At 41.5% G+C, this 24,880-nt stretch overlaps 1 long non-coding RNA gene across 5 annotated transcripts in view; it reads right to left on the bottom strand.

Moving 5' to 3' along the window:
• The window catches only part of LOC138842045 (uncharacterized), a 93,854-nt gene that overhangs the window by 15,582 nt on the left and 53,392 nt on the right, over positions 1-24,880 (bottom strand). For 4 of the 5 annotated variants that reach the window (XR_011376568.1, XR_011376572.1, XR_011376571.1 and 1 more), the window contains exons 7-8: positions 5,161-5,248; positions 916-983 (exon numbers count right to left, since the gene is read on the bottom strand). This is a non-coding gene — a long non-coding RNA (uncharacterized lncRNA). Of the gene's footprint in view, positions 1-915; positions 1,964-5,160; positions 5,249-24,880 lie in introns of all 5 variants that reach the window. The other variant, XR_011376570.1, reaches the window with a different exon arrangement.

The following is a 24,880-nucleotide window of genomic DNA, read 5'->3' as shown; positions in this document are numbered from 1 at the left end:
ACACTCACTCAAATAGGCTTTGAACGAGGCAAGAACATTGTCATTCCAAAGGAAAATTGCTTCTTTTTCTGATTAATTGTGATGATTCAGAACAGGACCCCTTGGCCATGATATAATGCTAGCAAATTCACAGTGAGCAGGGTGTGTGTGGGGGGGGGCGGGGGTTGTGGGTCTTGAACTCCAGGCCTGGATTTCAAGACCTCCATCCCTAACCATTGTTCTCAAGGCTAGCTTGCCCTATCACTTTGAGCCTCAGCTCAGTTTCTGGTTTTCCAGTGGTTAATTGGAGAAAAGAGTTTCGTGGACTTTCCTGCCGGAGCTGGCTTTGGACTGTGACCCTCAGATCTTAGCCTCCTGGGTAGCTAGGATTCTAGGCATGAGCCACCAGCACCCAGCTTCACAGTGATATCTAAAACCACACATTAACAAAAGCATGCTGTGGAAGCATGCACCAAATTCACATTTATAACTTCCTTTTCAGGGATAGGAATTTTCCTGCGGTCCTTTCTCCCAGCACAAACCCTCTGGCCTACTATATACAAAGGTATCGTCGATTATGAGGACTACTACAGTTATGTGCAAAGGCCCAAGGGCTAGAGTCCAGGAAACTCAACTGGTTTAACCAGATTGCATGCCGCCGCACCTTCAGCGAGTTCTAAAGTGACCGAGTCACTTAAAATCAAGTCTACAATGAGAAATGGGAGCATCAGGGAAATGCCTTTGGGTAACTAGCATCTGAGAGTTCAGAGAGGGTCATTTGTGTGTTTCAGACCACTCTGACCCATTCCAGTCCCCAAAGACAGAAAGACACACAGAAAGAGGGGCTGGGGGGGAGAGGCGCAGAGATTAGATGAAGACTCATCCCATACCCACCCAATTGCCTCTCTTTATACCTTGGTCCTGAAGCCCTCTCACCTCTAGTATGAATTAGCTTCTCCCGTCTTCCTGAGTATTTTTCTCCAACGTTTATCTTTCGTTTAGATCTGCGGGCAGAGCATTGAGCAAGTTACACTCCAATGACCCTCAATGACTTAACTTGTAGCATGTGATCATTACAAGTTTCTTCCTGGGGCCCTTTATCGATTGATTACTTTTATCCTCTCCTGCCACTTCCTTCATGTAAGCCATAATCAATAGCGCCGTTGCGTTTGAATTTGAATACATTCTCATAGAACACATGCAAGCTACCTCCTTTGGGGTACTTGGGGTGTGTGTGTGTGTGTGTGTGTGTGTGTGTGTGTGCGTGTGTGTTTTAGGGTTTTGTGGATATGTTTTCACTTACATAAATGTATCCATGGACTTTGTCCTTCTTTTTTCCGCCCAACATAGGTGTTATTTTATCGACACTGTTACCTGACATTGCAGGAATATCCTCCCTACATCTCCTGACCCATCTCCTCAGTGATAAGATACTTTATCATCCCCATCCTCAAACCACCCGGCAGCAACAACCCTCCCCACCCAGCCCCCCTGGTGGGAACAATATTCTGGGTTCTGCTGTCCCTGGAACAGCTGGTTCTTGGGATGGATGGCCTGGATTTCCTCAGGCTCCTCTGTCTTGACTCTACCATGGCAGACAGGCCACGGTGCTGGCCTGGGGCTCATGTCCTGTACAAGGGTAGAAGAACCAGAGGCGCGAAGGAGTTAGGTTACATGCTCCACTCCACATAGCTGGTGGCTGTCATGGACCTGTGGCTCTGTGTTGTCCACCGGAGATTTACGTAGTGGGTGGGTGACATTAGGCTGTGGTGGACTAATTTAAGGAATAGAACCTTGTTGGGGAGGGCGGGGTTCAAGGAGGCCTCTGGCTGCCCGCTGGCTGCTTGGCTGGCGATGGGATCTCTCTTCTTCCAGCTCTGATCCCATCTGCCATGGGCGATAGGGAGTGGGCATCCTCGCTGGGGCTAGTGCTGTGCTGCTTACACTTGTCTTTTCTGGGTCAGTCCCCAGTGTGGGTATTTCACTAGAGTAGCAGAAACCATGAACGTACTAGTTAAGTGGGGGAAAGCAAGAGGGGTGGGGGGAGAGCTGGAATCCAGGCCCAGTGTCTCTGACTCTGACTTTCAGCCTTGTCCTGTTAGGCCCCCATACCCCCCCCCCCACCCCGCGGTTCCATGGACTGGGGCAGAGCCAGGAATCCTGCTGGCAAGGACGCCAGGAAACACTCTCTTCCCTCCACCAGACAGCCATTCCTAGGGTGCCATCCTGCAAGCAGCACAGAAAGGATCCCGCCACACAGCCCTGGAATAATCAAGAGGAGAGAGCAGAGCCCCATTGGCTGGGGGCCAGACAAGCTTAGCCCCCACCCCCTCCCGCCTTGCACCCTGCAGCCAACAGATTAACAGCTGCCATCTGGCCACCAGAGGTTCCCCCTCGCAAGAGGCCAACCCCACACCCCCCATGAACCACTGGTGCGTCCAAGACCAGTCAGACCCAATGAAACTTTGATGGCTCCATTAGGAAAGATGAAAACGCCAGATATGCCAAATGCAGATTAAATGGCATCTTGGTAACGTGATTATCTCTGAATTACTAGCTGCCTAGCGAGACGGCCAAGTGACTAATCCTGGGGAAGGCTGGGTGTTTTGGATGGAGGATTCACAACTTCCGACCTGCAGGGCATCTTTAGCTGAATCAGAAGAAGTGTTTGACTACTCTGCTTTTTCAGCTCCAGCTTGGGAGGAACAAAACAAAAAAAACAAAAAACATCTCTGTCCAGGAAGTCACTTTTGTTCAGAGATAATTTGATTTCATGAAGTTCTGAGGGTCCAGAATGATCAGTAACAAATGGGGATGGGGGGGGGAGAGGAAAGATAGATAGAGAAATAAATACAAGACTGGCAAGTGTGTGTGTGTGTGTGTGTGTGTGTGTGTGTGTGTGTGTGTGTGTGTGTGTGTGTGTGTGTGTGTGTGTTCTGTAGGATTCTTGATTTTTTTTTTTAAATCATCAAAAAGGAAAGGAGAAGAGAAATAAAAATCAAGAAGTCCCAGGTATTTGCTCCTGCTTTTGTTGTGCCTGTCCTTGGCACATTCTTATTTAACAAGGTCTTCTCTGCTTGTGCCTCTGTAAATGCTCCTCATCTCTGTAAGTAACGCTATTTCCACTTTTTCTTTTTCTTTTTGTTCTTGTCAGAGACAGGACTTGAACTCAGTATCTAAAGCTTGCTTTGACTCATTGGTCACTGCTCTACAACCTGAGCCATGCTCCAAGCCCAAAAGGATTGGTTGGTTTTTTGGTTTTTGGATTTTGGGGGTTTTCTTTAGGTACAAGATCAAGACTCGAACTTGGTACCTGATGCATTTGCTCATTGGCTAGTGTCCCACTGATGCATTCGCTCATTGGCTAGTGCTTACTGACATGTTTGCTCATTGGCTAGTGCTCTACCAACTGAGCCATGCCTCCTTCTCTGAGAATGGACGTCTAAAGCTGCTCACCCTCTAGACTTAACTGTGCACTTACGGAAGTATCATGAGTTGACTTCACAATCTGAGAGAGCTACAGACATTAATTCCCCAAAACAAATGGGAAGCCAACTCCTAAAGAAGAGAGAATAAGATTTTTGTCTTCTTTAAGGCAGAAGATTGAGTCTTGCCAAGAAAGGATGATGTCGAAGAAATGAGATTGTTAGTCTGCATCTACAAATATTCTGAGGAGGAAATCTCATATGATTTAGCTAGAATTGTATACGAATATCTTGGGGAGGGGGTTGCAGTACTCAGGTCCGAAGTCAGGGGCTCATGTATGCTTGAACTACTTACTCTGCTGTCACTCTACCACTTGAACCACACCCCCTAGCCCAGCTTTCTGCTAGTTATTTTGGAGATGGGGTCTCAAGGACTTTTCTGACAGGGTGGGCTTTCAATCTCCATCCTCTGGGTCTCAACCTCCAGAGTAGCTAGTCCTGCAGCTATAAGCCACCAGCTTTGGGCTTGTAAGACAATCATGATCTTTGGCAACTATGAAGTGTGTGATGAAATCTGCAGCACTCCCTTAGTACCTAGAAATCTTTTTTTTTTTTTTTTTTTTTTTTTTTTGGCAATTTGACTGTAAGTGGCCAAAGGGAGGGATTGATGACGTGGTATGTGGTCTAGGCAGTGTATGACACAAAGTGAATGCCACGGGAGAGAGCACAGACTTCCTCTTTCCTCCAGAAGTCATTTCCGCCCCATGCATCAGATTAAACAAGACGGATTCTGAGCTTCCTGGTGGGTGCAAGGTATCTGTTTCAATCAGATGCATAATTGTGACGGAGCGCTTGTTTACTTTTCATAACCCTCTCACTAGCAACTTTAATTTTCAGTTAAGGCCTTTCCAATCCATTTCTGGGAAAGCAAATGAGATCGCATTCTCCATTTTCCTGGTAAGCAGGGTCTTTATCACACCGCAGATTCACAGAGTAATCAGCTAAATTCCATTGTCATTCTGAATCCCTTCTTTCTTTTTGTAATGCTTCCACAAACTCAAGCAAGTCTTCTGCCTTCTCAATAGAGAAACAACCATAAACAGCGCATAATTGCAAAGGGCTTTAAAAAGCCATATGGAAGGATGAATAATCTTCCTTTTTGTTTCCATATTCCCTAAATATTCTAAGGCTTTGTGTTTTGCAATACCTTTTTTTTCCCAGCATTGGTCAAAATTGTCACTGGCCATTTGCCAATTTGAAATGTCCTACAAAATGAATTCTTCTTTTGTAAATAAGAAGACTCAGTAACTTTGGGAAATACCGCTTCGAACAATACTCCACCAGAACTATAGCTAGCTGGGAGCACTTTGGGAGGGAGGGAGGGAGGAGGGAGAGTGCTTGCCTGTTCAGCATATATAAATCATGACCCAGGGAATATTGTGTGTTTAACTTCCAGTGGCTGTACTTTGGAGTATCACAAATATTCTCTCAGGAATGAATCACCTATTCCCTGTGTCAGGATGGCCTTTCAGATTGGGTTAAATTTTCAAATAACACTAGCACCAAGTGGAAATTGGGGCACATTGTTAATCACTGATTTTGTGGCTAAGTTTTAATGAGGACAGTACAATGTGAAGGTAAAAGAGTTCACCCAATTTTATGGCCTTCCTATGTTTACTTTTTGTTTATTTTTTTTTTTACTTTATGAAGTTCATTAGTATCTCTTACCATTTAAATGCCAAACTTTTCTACTTACACTCTGACAAGGTAACTTCTGACTTGTAGGTGTTGTCTTCTCTCTATCTCGATGTGTTTCAAAGGAGAAATCTCACGAAATAGAACATCTAGGAAAAATATTTGAATCGTAAGATCATTCTCAAATCAAGTGGCTGTCAAAATTAATCCAATTGTTTAGGGCAGGACAAGTCATTCTAGGACAGATTATCACATAAATAATCATGTCTACTACTCTTAAGGACTTAAAAGTGATAGAGAAAGGCTATACAGAGTGGAACATGCCTGGGATCCCAGCTTCTTGGAAGGTAGAGTTAAGATGATTGTAGTCCAAGGCTGGGCATTGTAAAAGTGTGAGACCCTGTCTAAAACTTAAACTAAGACAAAAAGACTGGAGTGGGATTCAAGTGGTAGAGCATTTTATGTAGCAAATGGGAGGTCTTGAGCTTAATCCTTAAATGACATTAGAAATATACTAAAAATAAAATCTCAAAGGTCCCACTTCAAAAGGCAAATGTTTATAGACTCTATTTTGTCCACTGAAATGAATTATGTATACATATGCATGAGTACATGTAGCAAGCCGCTATGCCTATTAAAGATAACTTTCCTCATAAAACTTTTCTAATGCATGATTCTTCTCGTATGTCTTAAATATTCAGACTTAGAAGGATATCGTTTTTTAAAGCTTTATTAAAAAGATGGAATGCTTGAGGAAGAAGTAAATTGATCATTTTCACTTAAAATACTATCATGACACTTTCAGTCTGTGAACTGTTTTCTGTTTTCATCACTAAACATCAGCTAACATTATATTTTATTTATTTATTTATATATATATATATGTACACACACACACACACACACACACACACACACACCTGGGCAGGAAATCACCATCATTTGTGAACAAGAAGCATCTAATCTCTCTGCATCATGGGGGAAAATGCAATCAGTCATACCAATACTTAGACAAAAAGACATGCAAAGACTCAGCTATTTCAGAATTCTCCATTAAAAATCAACTCGTGCATAATCTGTAATGAAAGGAACTGAAGGAATCAATGAATGAGATCAAAAACATCAAGCCTGTTGATTTTACATCTCTTTCCCACACACTTTTTTTTGATCATCCAAGAATAATTAATTTTAATGTCTGTCTGAATTGAGAAGAAAAACATCTTGGCTCTCTTGAGATATGTTGAAAAGAATAAGGGCTACTCAAAATCATGACATGAAATCATACAAAGACTCCATGACACACTTGGCCCATGATAGGTAACTGCTATCAGAGGAGGACTTTAGTTTCATTGTTATTTGTTTGTTTTAGGTTTTGGTGGTGATGGTTGTGGGGCTTGAACTCAGGGCCTGGGTACTGTCCCTGAGCTCTTTTGCTCAGGGCTAGCACTTCACCATTTTAAGCAACAGCTCCAGTTCCATTTGAGTGGTTCATTGGAGATAATTGTTTAAAAGGACTTTCTTGCCTGGGCTGGCTTGGAACCACAATCCTCAGATCTCAGCCTCCTGAGTAGCTAGGATGACAGGTATGAGTCACAGGTGCCTCTGGGTAAGACGCTGGTTTTTTCATTTTGTTTTGTTTGTTTGTTTTAATCTTATATCTCATATGCTTTCTCTATAAGCCAAGTTTCATTTTGGGAAAGACTTCATTTTTACCAGACCAAGGTCCAATATCACAAAAATCTTAAAGAAACAAAACATCAGATCCAGGTAGATTGGCTCATGCTTGAATCCTAGCAACTCAGAGGCAGAGATCAGGGAGACTGTGGTTCACGACCAGCCTGGGCAAAAAAAGTTCACAAGCCCCCACTTCAGCCAATGAAGAAAGGCTGAGTATCATTACATGTTCCTGTCCCTCATGCTACTTGGAAAGTGTCAATAGGAGGATCAGAGTCCCTGGCTGGCATAGGCAAAAAGCAAGACTCTTTGAAAAATATCAAAAGCAGAAAAGAGCTAGAAGTGAGACTCGAGTGATGGAACACCTGCCTAGCCAATGAGAGGCCCTGAGTTCAAATCCCCAGTATCACAAAGAAAAAGAAAGGGGAAAAAAAGTGGAGATTCTAGTGTCAGTAGAAATGTAATTAAAGCAACAGCTTCTAATGTCACTATAAATGTAGTACCTTAAGGAACATCAAAATAACCAACATCTACGCTTTACTACTGCCCAAATACTGTGGGTTTGTGTGTGTATGTGTGCCTGTGTGCTCACATAAGTGTTTACAAATAAAGTTGGTCACATCATTCATCCGTTAAAGGCCGCCGTGTGTTTGTCTAACGTGGCACGAGCCCACAGTTCTGTGAGCAACTACATCTGATTAAAATCTGTCAGGTTTATCTTTTCAGCAGGGGAGAAGAAATATGCATTTCCCTAGAAAGGAAATCAATGTGTCCTCATGATAGATGCCGAGTGAAAAGCTGGGTACTGTCACTTTAAGTGATGAAATAGAGGGGCTGGGCAGCTCTGGCCATTGGTTGTTGGCATCATTTCTTTGAGGCAAAGCCCCTGCTTAAATCTTATAATCCTTGTTTATAGGATAGACTTACAGTCACTGACCTAATAGTTATTACCCCAACGTGTTCAGTAACAGTGCCTTGTGCCTCAGGTGCCTGGGGCTTGCTTTATCTACATTTCCTTAGCAGCATCTTTTTAGCCAGAGCTCTGTTCTTCTGGGGTCTGCAAAAGATCACTCCTTTCCACATCCAAAGACAGCGTGTTTTTAAGGGCCCAGAACTGCACCAACGGATTCTCCTTTCTCCAGGCAAACAGAAGGAGAAATCCTTGAAATCAAGTCTCATATTATGGCAGGGGGATTCCAGGAAGATGAAGCTCCTTGGTTTTAACAACAATAAAAAAAAAAAAGGTTCCAATCTCTTCTTAGAGAATTCCCAGAATTCCAAGGGACTCCAGACAGAGCTGTGCTTGCTTGGAAAAGAAAACCTAGTTGACCCTGGCATTGGGCATCCTGACAGCTCCACCCCTCAGAGCCTGTAGGCTCACCGCCAATTAAGATCAGGTGAGTGAGGACATCTTGGCCACAAACGTATTTGTGTCTCCGTGGTTTCAACTTACGTTCTAAGGAGTTTTCAAAGATTGGCACAAGGTCTCTGAACTCACACAGCAGTCAAAATCGCTATCGTCTCTTGTCTCGTGAAGGCCACCTGTCAGTACTGGAAGTGGTTTATTTGCCATCAGTTTCAATAGCCATGTTCTACTCAGAGGCCTATGTAATGTCACTGAAAGTAATGTGTTGAGGTCTGTTCCTTAATGCGTGTTTCTCTCAGTTTTATCAATGAGAGAGAATATATGTGTTCTGTATATTAACCCAGACCTGAGGATTACCATCTGAGGCTGGCCTGGACAAAAGGCAAGAACTTATCTGAGAAAGACCTGAAGCAAAATAGGATGGGAGTGAGGGGAGATGGCTCAAGTGGTAGAGCACCTGCCCAGCAGCCACAAGGCCTTGAGTTCAACCCCCAATGCTGCCAAAAGAAAAGGAAGGAGGAAGGAAAGAAGGAAGATAGGAAGAAAGGAAGGGAGGGAAGGAGGGAAAAGTGAGAAAGGAGGGAAGGAGGGAAGAAATGGCTCTATTTGGAATTGAAAAAAATCTTCCTGGCCTAAGAAGCTTAAATTAGGCACCTATCCCTTTAAGGATACAAATCAAACACAGATGGCCTATTATGTTTATGACCTCATTGTCAATTACTCTAGATGGAGCATGCATTAATTATTGAAATATTTCCATAGTATACAAGGTTTTAGTGGTTACATTGCTACAGATAATTTCAACTTTCTGAATAGGAGCTGGTGTAAACAATGTTATTTATGAGAATTAATCTCTTGAATGTAGTAAAAGACTCCAAACACAGTAGTAGATTTTTGTTTTCCACTGAATGAAGCCAAAACTACAAATCCTGGCCTCTCTGCTTAGAAATCAGAGTTATGCCCACATTGCATGCAATACTTACATTCTGCCAAAATCGATTTCAGCTGTAGTAAATTTTGATTACTTGAAGGTTTTATTATTATTATTATTATTTGTGTTGAGAAGATAAAAGTAATTTTGAGAATAGTCCTCTTCTATTCAATGTATAGATTGCATCAAATATCTTGTTTTTAAACATTTTTCTAAAGAACACAACTACCTTGGTTGATGCTTCAAATTGTTGCAGTACTTCAGTTCAAGGCAATAAACATTTTAGATGATGTGGACAGTCAGCACATTAGACTTCTAATGGTGCCACGGGTTTGGTTTGGTTTGTTTGGGATTGGTTTGGGGGTTTGGGGATGTGTGTCTTTTTTCTGGAATTGCAAATAAAAGACTGGGGGTGTTAAGTAAGAGTGGTCCAGCCAGGCACTGGTGGCCCATACCTATAATTCTAGATACTCAAGAGGCTGAGATCTGAGGATTGCAATTTGAAGCCAGCCAGGACTCTGTGAGACTCTCATCTCCAGCTAACCACCAGAAAACCGGAAGTGGAGTGTGGCTCAAAGTGGTAGAGTGCTAGCCTTGATCAAAAAAAGCTCAGGGACAGCGTCCAGGCCCTGAGTTCAAGACCCAAGAATTGGGGGAAGGGGAGTAGAGTAAAGCAGTGTGTTCAAAGAAGGCAGGCAGAGAAAACATCAAAGATGCCTTAAAGAAAGATCTATGACTAAGTGCCAGTGACTCAGGCCTATAATCCCAGCTACATAGGAGACTGAGATCTAAGGAGTACAATTGCAAGCCAGCCTGGACAGGAAAATCTGTGAGACGTAACCACCAAAAATCCAGAAGCAGATATGTCGCTCAAGTGGTAGAGTGCCAGCTTTGTGAGTAAAAGCTAAGGGACAGGACCCAGACCCCGAGTTCAAGCCCCAGGACTGGCATCAAACAGAAAAAAAGAAAGGAAGGAAAAAAAATGTTTAGATGTTTTCAGTCTGGTGAGCACATCTATGAGCCTAGAACAGTGATTAAGTTGCCTGATCCCATTTTCCCTTCATTGAAATGGGTATCCTTCTTGAGGAGTTGCAGGCAAAGTTATTAACAGAGAAGAAGAGAGGATCAACTAACTTGTAAGTTTAAGTAGAGCAGAAATAGGGGTCTCAGAAATGATGATAGGATTGTCATTGTAATTTCAATATGACTATCAAGATATTAAATATGCATACTTAGGACCCAGCGATTTCACTGTAAGTACTAATGATAAAGGAATCCAAGATATAAGTACTGTTTATGTTATGCATATCATAAGTATATGAGTGATGTAGAATGTATACAAAGGTATTCCGATAACACCTTTGTGAACCTGAGTGCACATTAGATCAAACTCAATACGTTCTAATGTAAACATACAATGGAATATACTTGAACCAGTTAGAAAGAATGACTTATACCTGTTCCTACCAACACATTTCCATAATGATCATGAGCGGAAATATCAAGTGCACAATGACACATACATGATGCCACTTGTTTTTGAGATTCATCTGGACCAAAAAAAAGAGATTAGCAAATTGCTCAGTATTTGTGATATAGATGGAAATGGAGAAATCAAATGGAATTAGAACAAGTCTTTTTTCTGGGGCTTGAAATCAGGACCTTGGCTCTGTCCTTGAACTTCTCTACACTCGAGGTTAGTACTTTACCACTTGAGCCACAGTACCACTTCCAGCTTTCTCTGAGTAGTTTCTTAATGATAAAACTCTCACGGACTTCACAGAGTTTCCTACCCAGGCTGGCTTCAAACCATGATCCTCAGATCTCAGCCTCCTGAGTAGCTAGGGTTATCAGCGTGAGCCACTGGTGCCTGGCTTAGAAGTAGTCTATTAGGACTGATCTATTTAGGAAGGGAATGAACTTAGGGCAAATAAGAGAATTTTTAATTCTTTCAGCCTAGAGAAGTTTTTTACCACTGTAGATTCTACTGAATATATGTTCCCTATAAAAACGATTACTTAATTTAAACAAAATAAGTTATTGAGGAATTGGTTAATGGTTGAAGATTGACAGATGATAGATAGATAGATAGATAGATAGATAGATAGATAGATAGATAGATAGATAGATAGATGATAGATAGATAGATAGATAGATAGATAGATAGATAGATAGATAGATAGATAGATAGACAGACACAGACCAGACCAATGGATAGCATATAGACAGAGAGACAGACAGACAGACAGACAGACATACAGGCAGGCAGACAGGCAGGCAGGCAGGCAGACTGAACTATCTGACCCGGCTCCCGTCACTGCTTCTAGTTTTCTGCAGGATTACTAATGCAGCATAAATAGGTATAATAATGGACTCTCCACAACTCAAAATACTTTGGGAAAATAAAAACTGAGTGGCATGCCACTGAATTACAAGTGCAGGAGAATCCTCCCAATCGCCATACTTCAAAGGGCCAGTGTGAGTCAGGAGCAGGGGTAAAGGAGGTGCAGGAAAATAAACCGATTTGAAATCAGAACTAGCTACTAGAGATTGGAATTAGACACTGGCATACTTTTGAGGTTCAGAAATCAGTGGAAGCAAATTACTTTTGAAATGAGTGTCTACCATACCTGTATAACGGTTCCGATTCCAGAGGACAAATAGAACTAATGCAATTTTAATATAGCTTATCAGATAATGACTATCATAAAACCATCATTTGTTCCCTCTGGGCTTTGCTCCTTGGTTAATGGGCACCTGGGGCTCACATCTAGTTACTCAGGAGACCGAGATAGGAAGATCAGGATTCGAAACCAACTTGAGCAGGAAAGTCTGTACAATTCTTACCTATAATTAACCAGCCAAAAGCTGAGTGGAGGTGTAACTCGAGAGATAGAACACTAGTTTTGAGTAAAAAATGAGACAATGCTCAGGCTCTGAGTTCAAACCCCACATACAAAAAAAAAGTTTAAAAAAAAAAAAAAAGAAAGAGAAAGCTGGGTGCTGGTGGCTCATGCCTGTCATCCTAGCTACTCAGGAGGCTGAGATCTGAGGATAGAGGCTCAAAGCCAGCCTGGGCCAGAAAGGCCCTGAGATTCTTATTTCCAATTAACCAGTCAGAAAATGGGAAGTGGCCCTGTGGCTCAAGTGGTAGAGTGCTTGCCTTGAGCTGAAGAGCTGAAGGACAATGCCCAGGCCCAGAGTTCAAGCCCCACAACTGACCAAAATAAGAAGGAGGAGGAGAAGGAGGAGGAGGAGGAGGAGGAAGAGGAGGATGGAGGAGAAGAACTGGATGATGTTTGGGCTCATACATCTATAAGAGAGATTCCAGCATGTAAGAACAAAGAGATTATTAGCTCACCATATTAGCAACAGCTAGAATAATCCTTTAGACAATTTAAAAGAAACTGGGAACATAAACCCTAAAAGACAGCATACAAATTCTTGAAAAATGCTACAACAGTTACACTGCACTTCGGTGCAAGTCAGTTATTAATTTGACTCTTTCATGTAAAAGTTCTACATTTTAATTTTTAAAAAAGCTCACATCATGTTGTCCAGAATTTGAAAGGAATTGCTACTGACACTGGTTTATCAAAGTATTTCTGGGAGCCCAAAGAAAAACACCATCAGCCTTGCACCAAACCTCGCAGGAGTCACTCTGGGAAAAGGGTGTTTAATGAATAACTTTACAGTAAAGGGCTCTGGAAACTTCCTCTAAACATTAGACCCGTGCTCTCTTTCTGAAATACATTAACAGTCTCCAGAAGGCTCGTAGACACTCGCTGACCCTGTCGGGCAGACTTCAGAAGTCGCTGACATTTCCATTCTGTCACAGGGAAAGGTTTCTTCTGAGCCTTCACCCCTCCCTTGCTCCCTCCCGGGTGCCCTCCCCACCCCCCCCCACCCCCCGCCTCCACCAGGGGCTCCGTTTTGGAGATGGCGTTGACTGGAATTCTGCTGGAAAGATTGATAAAGCTAAGCAATCGGAGTTATTTCCTATGCATGAAATTGATTAAATGCTTCACTAAATGGCTTATAAATTTGTTTCTCATATTTCTGTCACCCACTGAAAAGATTACAGAAACGCGGCCTATAACCATGTTGTGTACAATACCAAATTACAAAAGGTTGTAAAAACTAATGTTTTGTTTAAAAGTTTTGAGCAGGACCATATGCCTGCAGTGACCTTGAGTAAGCTATTTTAATTCAAAACATTTCAAAGAATATAAAAAAAAAAAGAGCAGAAATATGCAACTACATAACAAACCAGACGGAGAGGTTGGGTGGGTGGACCTCAGTTCTGCTGTGAGCTGGACCTCTGTGCTTTTCTACCAGGGTGCAACAAAAACCTCTCTTAAAATCAATCGCCTTGTGCCTGGAAAATCAGGAGGCACATGTGGTGTCAATAGAGGAGATATTTACAAAGGAGATGAAACAAAGCCTTTGAGACCTCCCAACGTTGAGTCTGTTCTATTATTTTTAGTTCAGAAGGAACCATTCTAACCAGTTCTGAGGCTTGTAGGGACATGTGAGGGCTATGTCAGAAAGAGAGAGAGAGACAGAGAGACAGAGACAGACCGAGGGGGGAAGAAAAGATGGCAAGTATTAGCAGGGGTGGGTAAGATTGTTTAATTTGATTTTGAGTTTTGGGTGTGTCCGTTCATTTGGTCTTCCGTGTGAGAATTTCTTTGCACTGTTGTGTGACAAGGGGAGGTTGGGGATGAGGGGCTGAGAAGAGATTTATAAGGAAGCAATGGGACCTGCGGCTGTTACTTGGGAAATTAACTTCTTTTTTTTTCTAGCAGGGCTTTCGAGAAAAGTGCCTTCGTTTCTACAGGAAAAATGATATTCTTTCAGGACGTTTATAAGTTGTCATGTCCTCCGCAGGAATTAACATTTGGTATCAATGCACAGTTCTGGAAGGAGCTTCAAGAGTAGAAATTTTATGACCCATGATAGGCTTAAAATTTCTACTAGCTTGATCTCTGGTCCTGCCGAAGGCTGATCTGTTTCACCTTCGCCTTCTTACACTGGATGGTGGAGGGAGGGGAATGACCGCAATGGTGAAGTACTTGCCTAGCAAACAAGAGGTCCTGAGTTCAAGCCTCAGTACTACACAGTAAACAAACAAACAGCCTCAGGACAAAGATGTCCACTACAGCCACAAAGATCCAAAGACCAGTGAGATAGTAATGGCCAGGGCCATATTATCCATGGAAGAGGACAGAAGTACTTTGAAGCAAGAGAGCCATTCTGATGGAGAGCTGCTCTTGCTTTTAGTGTCTGAGTCCTTGCAAAGTGTCAGGATGGCATTATCGCTTATCTAAGAAACCACAATGTAATCTCACTTAGTAAAACCCAGGTAATGTGGTTTTTTTCTCTTTCTTTCTTTTCTCCTTCCTTTTTAAAAATTTTTTTTTTCTTAAATGAGTCCCTGCTCTGGGACATATGCCAATAATTCAGGGATGATTAAACCAAGCCGTCAGCAACTGGACAATGTATTTAACTCTTTGGTGCTGATTCTATGACCCTTCTGGTTGGCATTAAGCCACCATGTTAGTAATCCTGACGCTAGGTAGAGAGGGCTTAATAAGTCATAATGAAGAAAGAGTTTTCTTGCTGGATGATGTGCAGAACTAGCTTCTGCACATAGGCACCTGTGGTCTTTTAAAGACACGAATTCATGACTCCTGACAGCTGATCCTGGGATGAAGATTCTGAGAAGTATGATCAATAGTCATTTGTTCCTGTAAATCACTTTAACCTACTCTTGCTCACTTGATGTCAGCCATCTTTTTTTTTTTTTTTTGCTTCTGTATTAATACTAGAGCCATGAAATTGTTTAAAACCTCCTCTGCATAAGGGTGATTTAAATGTAGGACATGTTTGCAGACAAGTTAACCTTTGGGGAAAGCTTAGCAAGCTCTGAGGCGCTCCTTCAGGAAGATTCCTGCCCATGGTGACAGGAGTCTACACAACTCAAAGCAAGTGATAGACACTTCCTCCTCTTGATGGCATGTGAACCTTGTCCCGTGACATCTCCCCTCCTGGCTAAAGCATATTACATGTCCCATGGGTTTCAAAGTTGGCATGGGAGCCAGGCTTTGGTGGTTCACGCCTGTTATCCTAGCTACTCAGGAGACTGCAATAGGAGGATCTCAGTTCAAAGCCAGCCTGGATAGACATCCAAGAGACTCTGACTGTGAATGAAATGGAGGTATTATGGCCCAAGTGATAGAACACCGGAATTGAGTGGAAAATGCCAAGCTAGAATGTGAAGTCCTGAGTTCAATCCCCAGTACTGACACAGGGGGAAAAAATGAAGAAAGAGAGAGGGAAGGGAGGGAGGGAGGGAGGGAGTGAGGGGGGAAAGGTGGGAGGAAGGAAGGAAGGAAGGAAGGAAGGAAGGAAGGAAGGAAGGAAGGAAGAGGGAAGGGGGGGGGAAACACCAAGTCTTATCCCTAATCATAGTTCTAGATCCCCTAAGACGTAATCACTAAGGAGATTCAGGAATCTGTCCTTTTTCTTTCTTTCTTCTATCAACTCCACAGGTGATTCAAATCACACAAGTGTGAACCATAGCCAGAAAAGGCCAGGCTTGCCTTTGAGATGAAGGCCTCAGGTCTTGGGATCCCAGCCCATCTGGGTCTACAAAGACCTCCTCCCAGTGCAAAGTCCCTTCAAAGTACGTGATGAAGACTAAAAAAGACATGGGAATGCCTCCTTCAATACCTTGTCCAGTAATTGGTCTATTGATTGCTAGTGTCATCATGTTTTAGTATATATCAACCCCTTCATTCTAATACCCAGCCTCCAAAAATCGTTCCCCCCCCCCCGCAAAAAAACAAAAGTCATTGTTTATTCATTGTGGCTCCAAAACTGGCCCCCTCTGCTCCTGCTGGAGGGCTGGCTGATAAGAATCAGCAGATGATTGGACGCACACATTCTTAACGTGACTGACCCGTGACAGCTCCTAGGGCCGGGTCTCAGCCTGTCATTAGAGCACAATACTTTTCTTTCTTCCTTCTTATCTAGCCCAGATGATTTGGAGATTTTTATTAACTCGTAAATGACTGAAGATGTCATTAGACCCAATGGAGTGAGAGTTTGATGCTCTGGCTCTTTTTTTTTCCTTTTCTTGTAAAGTGGGGATGAGTATAGGATTTGCGGATAGTGGCGGGTGAGTTGGCTGATGCCACCTAGAAGATGATCTGAGTGACTCGACTTTATTACAAGTAGAAGCCTGATTGATTCTTCCTGGAATTAGAATTCTGCAGATGGCCACATCTGCTGGTTTTAGGAACTTGTTGGGGGAAACAGGACAAATATGGTCAAGGAAATAGAGCCTATAAAATCCAGAAATTTCTATTGGGCTGTGAAGCTCGATCCTTCCCAGCTAACTGCTAAATTAAAGAAACAAAACAATTTTTTTTTAGTAGCATGAGGCTACTAAAGCCCCTAAATGTTTCTTAACCTATGCAGTCATTAAATCGTATCTTGTTACTATGTGCCTTTAATTTTCACAGCTGTAGAATTGCCTTGAAAAATCAAATGAGATTTTTTGAAGGCACTTAAATTGCAATAACCTTATGGATACACACACGTATTCTCTCTTGAGGTTTGCCCTTTAAACTGGGCTATGTGTCAGATTACTGGGCTATCTCAAAGAAGTACTAATCATTTCAAAAATGTAAGAATAGAAAAAGCAGACTATTTCCATTATAACTGATTGGATTGACAATAAACCACAGAAGAGATGTTTGATCATTATGATAACTCTTTTTAAAGAAAATCTCTCTCCATCTCTTATAAACACACACACACACACACACACACACACACACACACACACACACACACACACACACACAAACTGAGAACAGTCACAAAAGGTGCTTTTCATTGCCTGGAAGTCTTTGAGTTCAATTTGACTTTATTCTTTGGGATTCAGCCCGGGGCATGTCAGAAGATGGCTCGGAAAGTGGGTTTACACTGATTTTTATCAGTTTGTATAATTCAGTTGGCAAAGGAAACATCTATTACTAGATGTATCTCAGATGTTCCTAAGTGTTTGCTAAATTTTACTATTGTCAAAACACACTGAATTAATCTAGTCTCGTATTTGAGGAAAACTATTCCTCAAGAGAGAAAATGATTGCCTGAACACCTTCAAAGACTTCTGCCTCTGGAAAATGATGTCGGTGTAGTATGACCGAGATTTAAATATGCTTTAAGCCAAGTTTAATTCTTACATAGCCTAATTACAAGGGGAGGGGTTGGTACTTATTTGCCTGGGGATGGCAGATTTTACTCATTCCGTATTATGTTAAAGAGGGTAATTAGTTTGTGTTTGCAAATTAATTGAATACAACAGTTTTATCTAACTCAATAAGGATGATACTGAGTCTGCTTTGTCACCTTTCTGAGAGGGACAAACACATGGAAACTAAGGGAAAGAAAGAGTTAAGAACCCAGATGTTTATAAAAATCCAGATGTCGCCCATCAAACACACATAGATGTTTTCTTTTTATTACTATACTTTTTTTTTTCTTTTTCACCCAGATGTTTGGTGTCATATAGACATGGTCTTACTCTGTTCAGTCACAACTACAGTGTTTCGAATATCATTCTCCAATATTTGAATCTCTTCCTCACAAAATTATCACAACAAATCCCATTTTCATTCATTTATAGGGAAAGGACAAGGATATAATCTCCAAAACCAAAAGAAAAAGAAAAAAGAAAAATGTAATGTCCAGCAAACTTAGGACACTCTTATCCAGCATGGTACCTGAGTCTTTATATTGGCAAAAAAAATTCATATCTATATTTTTAAATGAAGAAAGGTAATTTGACTGATTCTAACTGGAATACTGGAATGGGAATTTACTTTAAATCATCATACACATGCCGATTTCAGTTCTAGTAAGTAGCTTTGGAGAGTCCCAGGCTCTTGAGTATAAACAATAACCATCTTTGTGATGGCTCTTTCTCAGCTTGCTTTTACTAGAAATTAAAACCAGGTGCCCATGGTTCACGCCTGTCATCCCAGCTACTCAGCAGGCTGAGGTCTCAGGATCGAGATTTGAACCCAGCCTGGGCAGGAAAGTCTGGGAGACTCTTATCTCCAATTAACCACCAAGAAAAAAAAGCCAAATGTAGAGCTGTGGTCCATGTAGGTAGAGTGCCAATCTGAACAAAAGAGCTCAGGGATAGCATCAAGGCCCTGAGTCCAAGCCCCAGGACTGTCACAACAACAAAGAGAGAGAGAGATTAAAATCAAAATTAACCTTTCATATCTATGTGTTCCCATTCAACCAATCACAAATTAAAAATTTGTGGTACTGAAAGGATGACAGACTTTTTTTTTCTTTTTATCCTTGCCAATATTTCTTAAACAATGCAGTATTAAGAGTGTTTACATAGCATTCACATTGTTTTGTGTATTAATCATCCCAGGGTGGATTAATATATACAGGATGATCTACGTTACACTTAGAAAATAGTAGAATATGGCTAGGAATGTGGCTTAGTAGTGGGGTGCCTGCCTAGCATATATGAAACAGAAAGAGCCAGAAGTAGCGCTGTGACTTAAGTGGTAGAGTGCTGGCCTTGAGCAAAAGAAAGCTCAGAGACAGTGCACAGGCCCTGAGTTCAAGACCCAAGACTGTCAAAAAAAAATAGCAGACTGTTTTATATAGGGTACTGGTTTTTATACCTCTGGAGGAACCTGAAACTAATCCTTTAAAGATATTTAGGAACAACTGTACTTAATCATTTCAGGATAATTCCTTCTCTGTAGCCTTGGCTGGCACATTACGGTCCTAAGAATCTAAAGGCTCGGCAGCCCTTCCTATTTCCTGCGACTTACTGGGTACCCAGGGGGCACTGTGAGACATCACACTGGAACGGGTTGGGCTGGCATCTACTGTGTATAAATAATACAGGATTATGATCCTCCTTTCCCAGAATGGGTAGGAGAAAGGCAAACGTGAAGGCACCTGGCAGCTCTTTTGTGCTTCTGCATTTGTCCTGGCTGGATTGAAGAAGTCATATTCTGCAACTAACGCACTGTAACTAAACCGATGAACCACGACCCCGCTGACAACAGGGCCCTTCTGCCAGCCTGGGATTCTATTGTTGGCCAACTGTTCGACTTCCTTTTGACTCACACAACTTTCTTCCCTCTGGGGCAAGGCCGGCGTGATGGCTGACTCTCCACACAACCTCTCCGTGTCTATCACGGACACAGCCTTCATGGTTCCCGTTTGGTTTTTTAATTTTGCGAGTAGTGAGTTGTCACCAAAGATCAAGCTATTGGCCCGTCTCTTTCCTTTGCAAGAGAAATGGGTTTCTAAGTGAGAAGTTAATTCACACACTTGTGAAAGGTTCATGATCAAAAAAAGCAATCTGACAAATCTTTCAATCTGATCCTTTTTTTTTTTGCAATGGCTCCAAGATGTTTGGAAAAGACTTCTCAACTTTTCGGTTGGACATGGAAAATACTGAAAGATGGGTGAAGTACAGAGAGAGGGAAACAATAAAACAAAGGAACACAACTTGGTTCATTTTAAGGAAATCCATAGTGTTGGTAAACAAGCAATCAAGATGAAAGAGAGAAAGTGAGAGAGGTAGATGAAAGAAAGGAAGGAAGAAAGAAAGAAGGAAGGAAGGAAGGAAGGAAGGAAGAGAAAGAAAGAAGGAAGGAAGGAAGGAGGGAAGGAGGGAGGAAGGGAGGAAGGAAGGAAAGAAAGAAAGAAAGAAAGAAAGAAAGAAAGAAAGAAAGAAAGAAAGAAAGAAAGAAAGAAAGACAGAAAGACAGAAAGACAGAAAGAAAGACAGAGAAGGAAGGAAGAAAGACAGAGAAGAAAGGAAGGAAGGAAGGAAGGAAGGAAAGAAGGAAGGAAGGAAATGGAGGAAGGAAGGAAAGGAGAGAGGGAGGAAAGGAATGGAAAGGAAAGGAAAGGAAAGAAACAGAAAGGAGAGAGACCACATCTTAGAAATTTTCTAAGTTTAACCCATTTTTCCCCCCATGGTCTGAGTCTGAAGAAGAAGGAAGGCTAATCAAGTTTTACTTCTTCAACTTTGAAGTCCCAAATCACTCATTAGCCTGTTAACTGTATTTGAACACTTGCTCCAAAGAGCCAGAAAATCAATACAAAAGGAAACAAATCAGAATAAAAAGGGAAGATTCCTAGGGCCATAATAGAGAAAGGTGTGTGAGTTGGGAAGAAGGCACAGTACAGAAACCCATGACAAGTCATGATAAATGGGTCGTTATAAAATTCATGTTTAGGCAGCACCAGGCCGGGGATAAAGCCATTCGTCATGGAAACCCTGGGCCGCTAATGAGTCCTCATTGTATATTCATGTACGTGGTGATTCTCCTCTCCCTCCCACCCTGAGCCAGTGCCTGGAAATATCTCTACCTCAAGCTAAAGCCAAGCTTAGGTCTTCTCCTTCTTCTCTTTCCTTTCTTCCTCTTTTTTTTTTTTTTGTATTTGTTATGTTGCAGCAATTACACTGTAAAAGTGCTATCCAAGATTGATTGCTCTGATCTGTAGTTCAATTGTAAATTAGAATACACATCCCCCCAGAGACACACGGCCCCCTATTTGTGATTAAGGGGGGAAAAAAAAGCTCTATAATAGACTAATAGCTAAAAGTTCTCTCTCTTTTACTTTCAGGCAATTAGCTTGATGAAATGGCCTCTTTCTGTGTACCCTGGAAGTGTAAACCGATATCATAATGAAGTATATGATGTTTATTCTATTATTTTCACCTTGCCTGGGACGCGGGAATGCATAAGTAATGGCCGCTTTGTCTGGTACCATTTTTACCCATGCGCCAGGCCACTATTTCTTAAAGATGCAGGGTCTGCTTTCTGAGCTGGCTTCACTTCCACGCCCAGGGTTCAAGGCTAGAGGCTGGAAGTGGCTTTCTCAGGTAGGGTCCAAAGCAGAATTCCAACATGGTAGGGGTATCCGAATGCCGGGACCTCTATGTGGCCATGAGGTGCGAGGTGCGATCATTTGCGATCAAGGAAGGCCTCAGGACACTTTGAAGAGGTCACACGGTGACTCTGTGTCCAGTGACACACCAGCTGTTATCTTCTTCTGGATTATCTATTTGGTCCACACTTTGGGGGAGGAAACTACTCTTACACATGTGAAGCCATTATTACTAATTATTTTTTCAATGTGGATTGTAACGCTCACCTTAAAAATCAGTCTTGCCTTTGCAAGAGCCACTATTTTATTATTTTATTTGTCTCTACAAGTCTTGGGGTTTGAACTCAGGGCCTTGCACTTTGCTAGGCAGGCCCTCTAGGACTTCAGCCACACGATTTCCATCTTTAGAGTTTCCCATGGCAAGAAGACATCTTCCAGCCGCCCTTCCCCAGGTTCTTGTACACATGGGCTGAAGGAGACTCTATCCAGCCAGCCAATGAATCCACACCCTCGGCGCTGATAATGAATTACATACAAAGGCCATTTCTGTCATTTATATGTAATTCTTTCATACTTGCCTTCTTTGCATTTGCCAGGAGGTTAGAAAGATTAAGAAGAAGAGTATCCCAAATGACATTAAAAAAAAAAGAAAAGAAAAACAAAATAAAAAAAATTTTAAATGACAAAAACAAAGAAACCGAAAGCAAAAATAGAAGTGCCGATAAAAAAAAAAGAAATCTATCTTAATATTGATTGCTTCATGGTAGACTAATATTCCAAGTCTCCACTTCACTTTCTCTGCAGGTTAGAAAAAGTTGCTTTTACCCACCAAACACTTACTGGATGTGTGTACTCTTTCCATTAATTAATTAAGAATCTACCCTGGTCACTCTAAAGTGAATCTAATTTGAGGGGTTTTTTTTAATCTTTTTTTTTTTTTTTCAGTCATGGAGACTGAACTCTGGTCCTTGGTGCTGTCCCTCAGCTCTTCAGCTCAAGGCGAGCGCTCTACCACTTGAGCCACAGCGTCACTTCCGGTTTTCTGGTAGTTAATTGGAGATGAGTCTCACGGATTTTCCTGCCCAGGCTGGTTTTGAACCACGATCCTCAGATCTCAGCCTCCTGAGTAGCTAGGATGACAGGCGTGAGCCACCGGTGCCCTGCTTTAAATCATTTTTATAGCAAAGCATCTCAGTTATTTTCATACTGGCTTATTAACTTTTGAAATAGTCTTTAATTGCATATAAATACATTTAACCTCTTCACAGTTATTCCAGCTGCTTCCAGTTTAGAAAAGTCTTTAAAAAAAAAAAAAGTTAGTTACTGTATTCTAGAAAGTGACTGTGAGGCTAAATAAGTTCTCAAAATACTACAAAATGAGCTACCAGGAAATAGCTCATGAAAATTCATCTCTACCTTCCTTCTTAAAAAAAAAACAAAGAAAGAAACAAAGAAAGAAACAAAGAAAGAAAGAAAGGAAGGAAGGAAGGAAGGAATCAATTTTATTTTTTTTAGCCAATCATTATTTTAAGGGCTAACTTTGAGATTTTTATAACCTTAATATTTTACAGCCTTAAATGCTATCACCTTGAGCCTTTACCCTCAAGCCTTTGCTAAATTACAGGTCTAGAACATAAGTGTATGTTTTCGTTGCTTTTAGGAATGTTTTTCATATTTGCAATCTAGTATTGGAACAGTCAAAGGATATTGACACTAGTTTTCATCACCTGTCACTTTTTTTTTCCAGGCATACTTGTTCTATGTGATAGTTTAAAAAAAAAAAATCTTAATCTTAGTAGAGACTCTAGAATTTTCCAGAGGCCAGAGACAGAAAGAAGAGAAATGGGAAGAGTTTCGTCAATGGGTACAAAGTTACCATAGAGAGGAGAGGTGAACTATCAGGCTGTGTTACACTGTGGGATAATTACAAGTAACAACAACAAACTGGCTATTTCAAGATGGTTGGAAGGAAACTGATGATGCTTAAGTTGATGAGTGAATTGCCCTGATTTGAACAGCACGTACTACATGCAAGTTTCAAAGCTTCACATTTTACCCAGAAATAGCGACACCTATTAGACGTCAATTACTTAGTCTATACTACTATGAGTGCCTTGCTTTCATAATAACATGCAGAGGTTTTTCCATATAAGCAGTGCTATGAAATTGGTAAGTGGGATGATTTTATTATGACTTTCAAAGTAGAGGTGGATAACTGATCACCCAGAAAGCTGATATGACTTCTCCAAAAAAAAAAAAAAAAATCACATATTACTGAAGGCAAAAATTAAGCCTTATCCTCAAGGGTACAAATCCCAAGTCTGAAAAAAGTCCCATGGTCTTGGTGTACACTTGCTTTGCCTGGGCAATATTAACAAATGAGCTTTGCCTTTTGGTTCTTGGGTTGTTTTCTGTAGTACTTGGGTTTGAACTCAGGGCCGGAGAGATACTCTTATCACTTGAAACATGTCTCCAGCTCAGAAAATGGAATTTAAAAATATGAAGCATGCAAGTTTGTGGACATGTGCATGCACACACGCATGATTTTTTTTAAAAAAACTAGAAATTATAGAATTTACACTGCAATGTTAGTCCTGTACCCAAATTTAAGATACATAATCCCTCTGATATGACAGATATGTATTGGCTACATCTGATGCTACAGAGTTGAAGCCATTCTTCAGATGCTTCAAGTGTTAAGTTACAAAGGTGACCTTTTTGTTTTGGTCTTGTTGGCTTTCATTTTCTATTCATGGCCTGTTTCAAGACACAGGCATTTGAAAATCCAGGCATTTGGTTGAGTCTTTTTACCCAATGTTTCTGCCACGCGGGCCATGTCCTCAACCCCACCCTAAGCGCATGTGACATTGTTTCCTGGCCCAGTAGAGTCAACCAAAGGATCCCTTCTCTTCAGAGATGTTCCTTGACTTCCGTCCCTTTATCCCACATTCCTGTGGCTTTATCTCCACAGATGAGCCTTCTTTCCCTTGATAACAGCCTCTCCCCTCTTGAAGCTAGTGATCTGCATAGCCAGATAGGATTTGTACCTGGACACCAGTGGACGTGAGCGTTCTTTTCAGGGGTGCTGGACCTGTCTGTTGAGCTGGGGTTCACAACTGAGAAACCCCTAAGTGCCAAAAAGCCATTTTCAGAAATTTCATTTATTTGTCAAGAAATGAGCTTTGGTGGCTCACGCCTGTGATCCTAGCTACTCAGGAGGCTGAGATCTGAGGATCGCACCTCAGAGCCAGCCTGGGCATGGGATGTGAACCACTAAAAAGTCACCAAAAGTGGAGCTGTGGCTCAAGTGGTAGAGTGCTAGCCCGGAGTATAAAAAGCTCAGGGACAGCGCCCAGGCCCTGAGTTCAAACCCCAGGACTGGCACCAAATAAAAAAAAAAAAAAGAATGAGTACCACTTCAACCAGAATCAGGGGCCTGGCATATGGATGATTCCTTGCTGGATCATTGTACTAAAGAATCATTGTCCTAAAGAATTGTGCTGAAGATACTCACTGTACTCACTGTACTAAAGACAATTGTAGCAAAGCAGAAAACAATAAAGCAAACCAAAAAATGGCAAAAATCATAAAATGATACATGATTTCCTAAGAGAAACTATAGCAGCCTAGACTTATAACAGGAAGAAAAAAAAAAGAACAAAAAGTTAGCCCCAAACTCATGAACTCAGTATACGATATAAATACTTCTAAATCTCACATGTAGCATTTGCCTCAATCTGTAGGAAAAATGAAGGCATGAGTTACGATGTTTTCATTAATTCACTCAATAATTCATTCAACAAATATGGAGCCCTGAGGAGATGGTCATAAAGTGGGCATCACCCCTGCCTTTGT

This window comes from Dipodomys merriami, unplaced genomic scaffold (genome assembly GCF_024711535.1).
Source record: "Dipodomys merriami isolate MVZ:Mamm:240054 unplaced genomic scaffold, mDipMer1.0.p SCAF_33, whole genome shotgun sequence".
Classification (NCBI taxonomy): domain Eukaryota; kingdom Metazoa; phylum Chordata; class Mammalia; order Rodentia; family Heteromyidae; genus Dipodomys; species Dipodomys merriami.
Note: the sequence above shows the minus strand (reverse complement) of the source record. Positions and strands in the feature narration are given on the sequence as shown.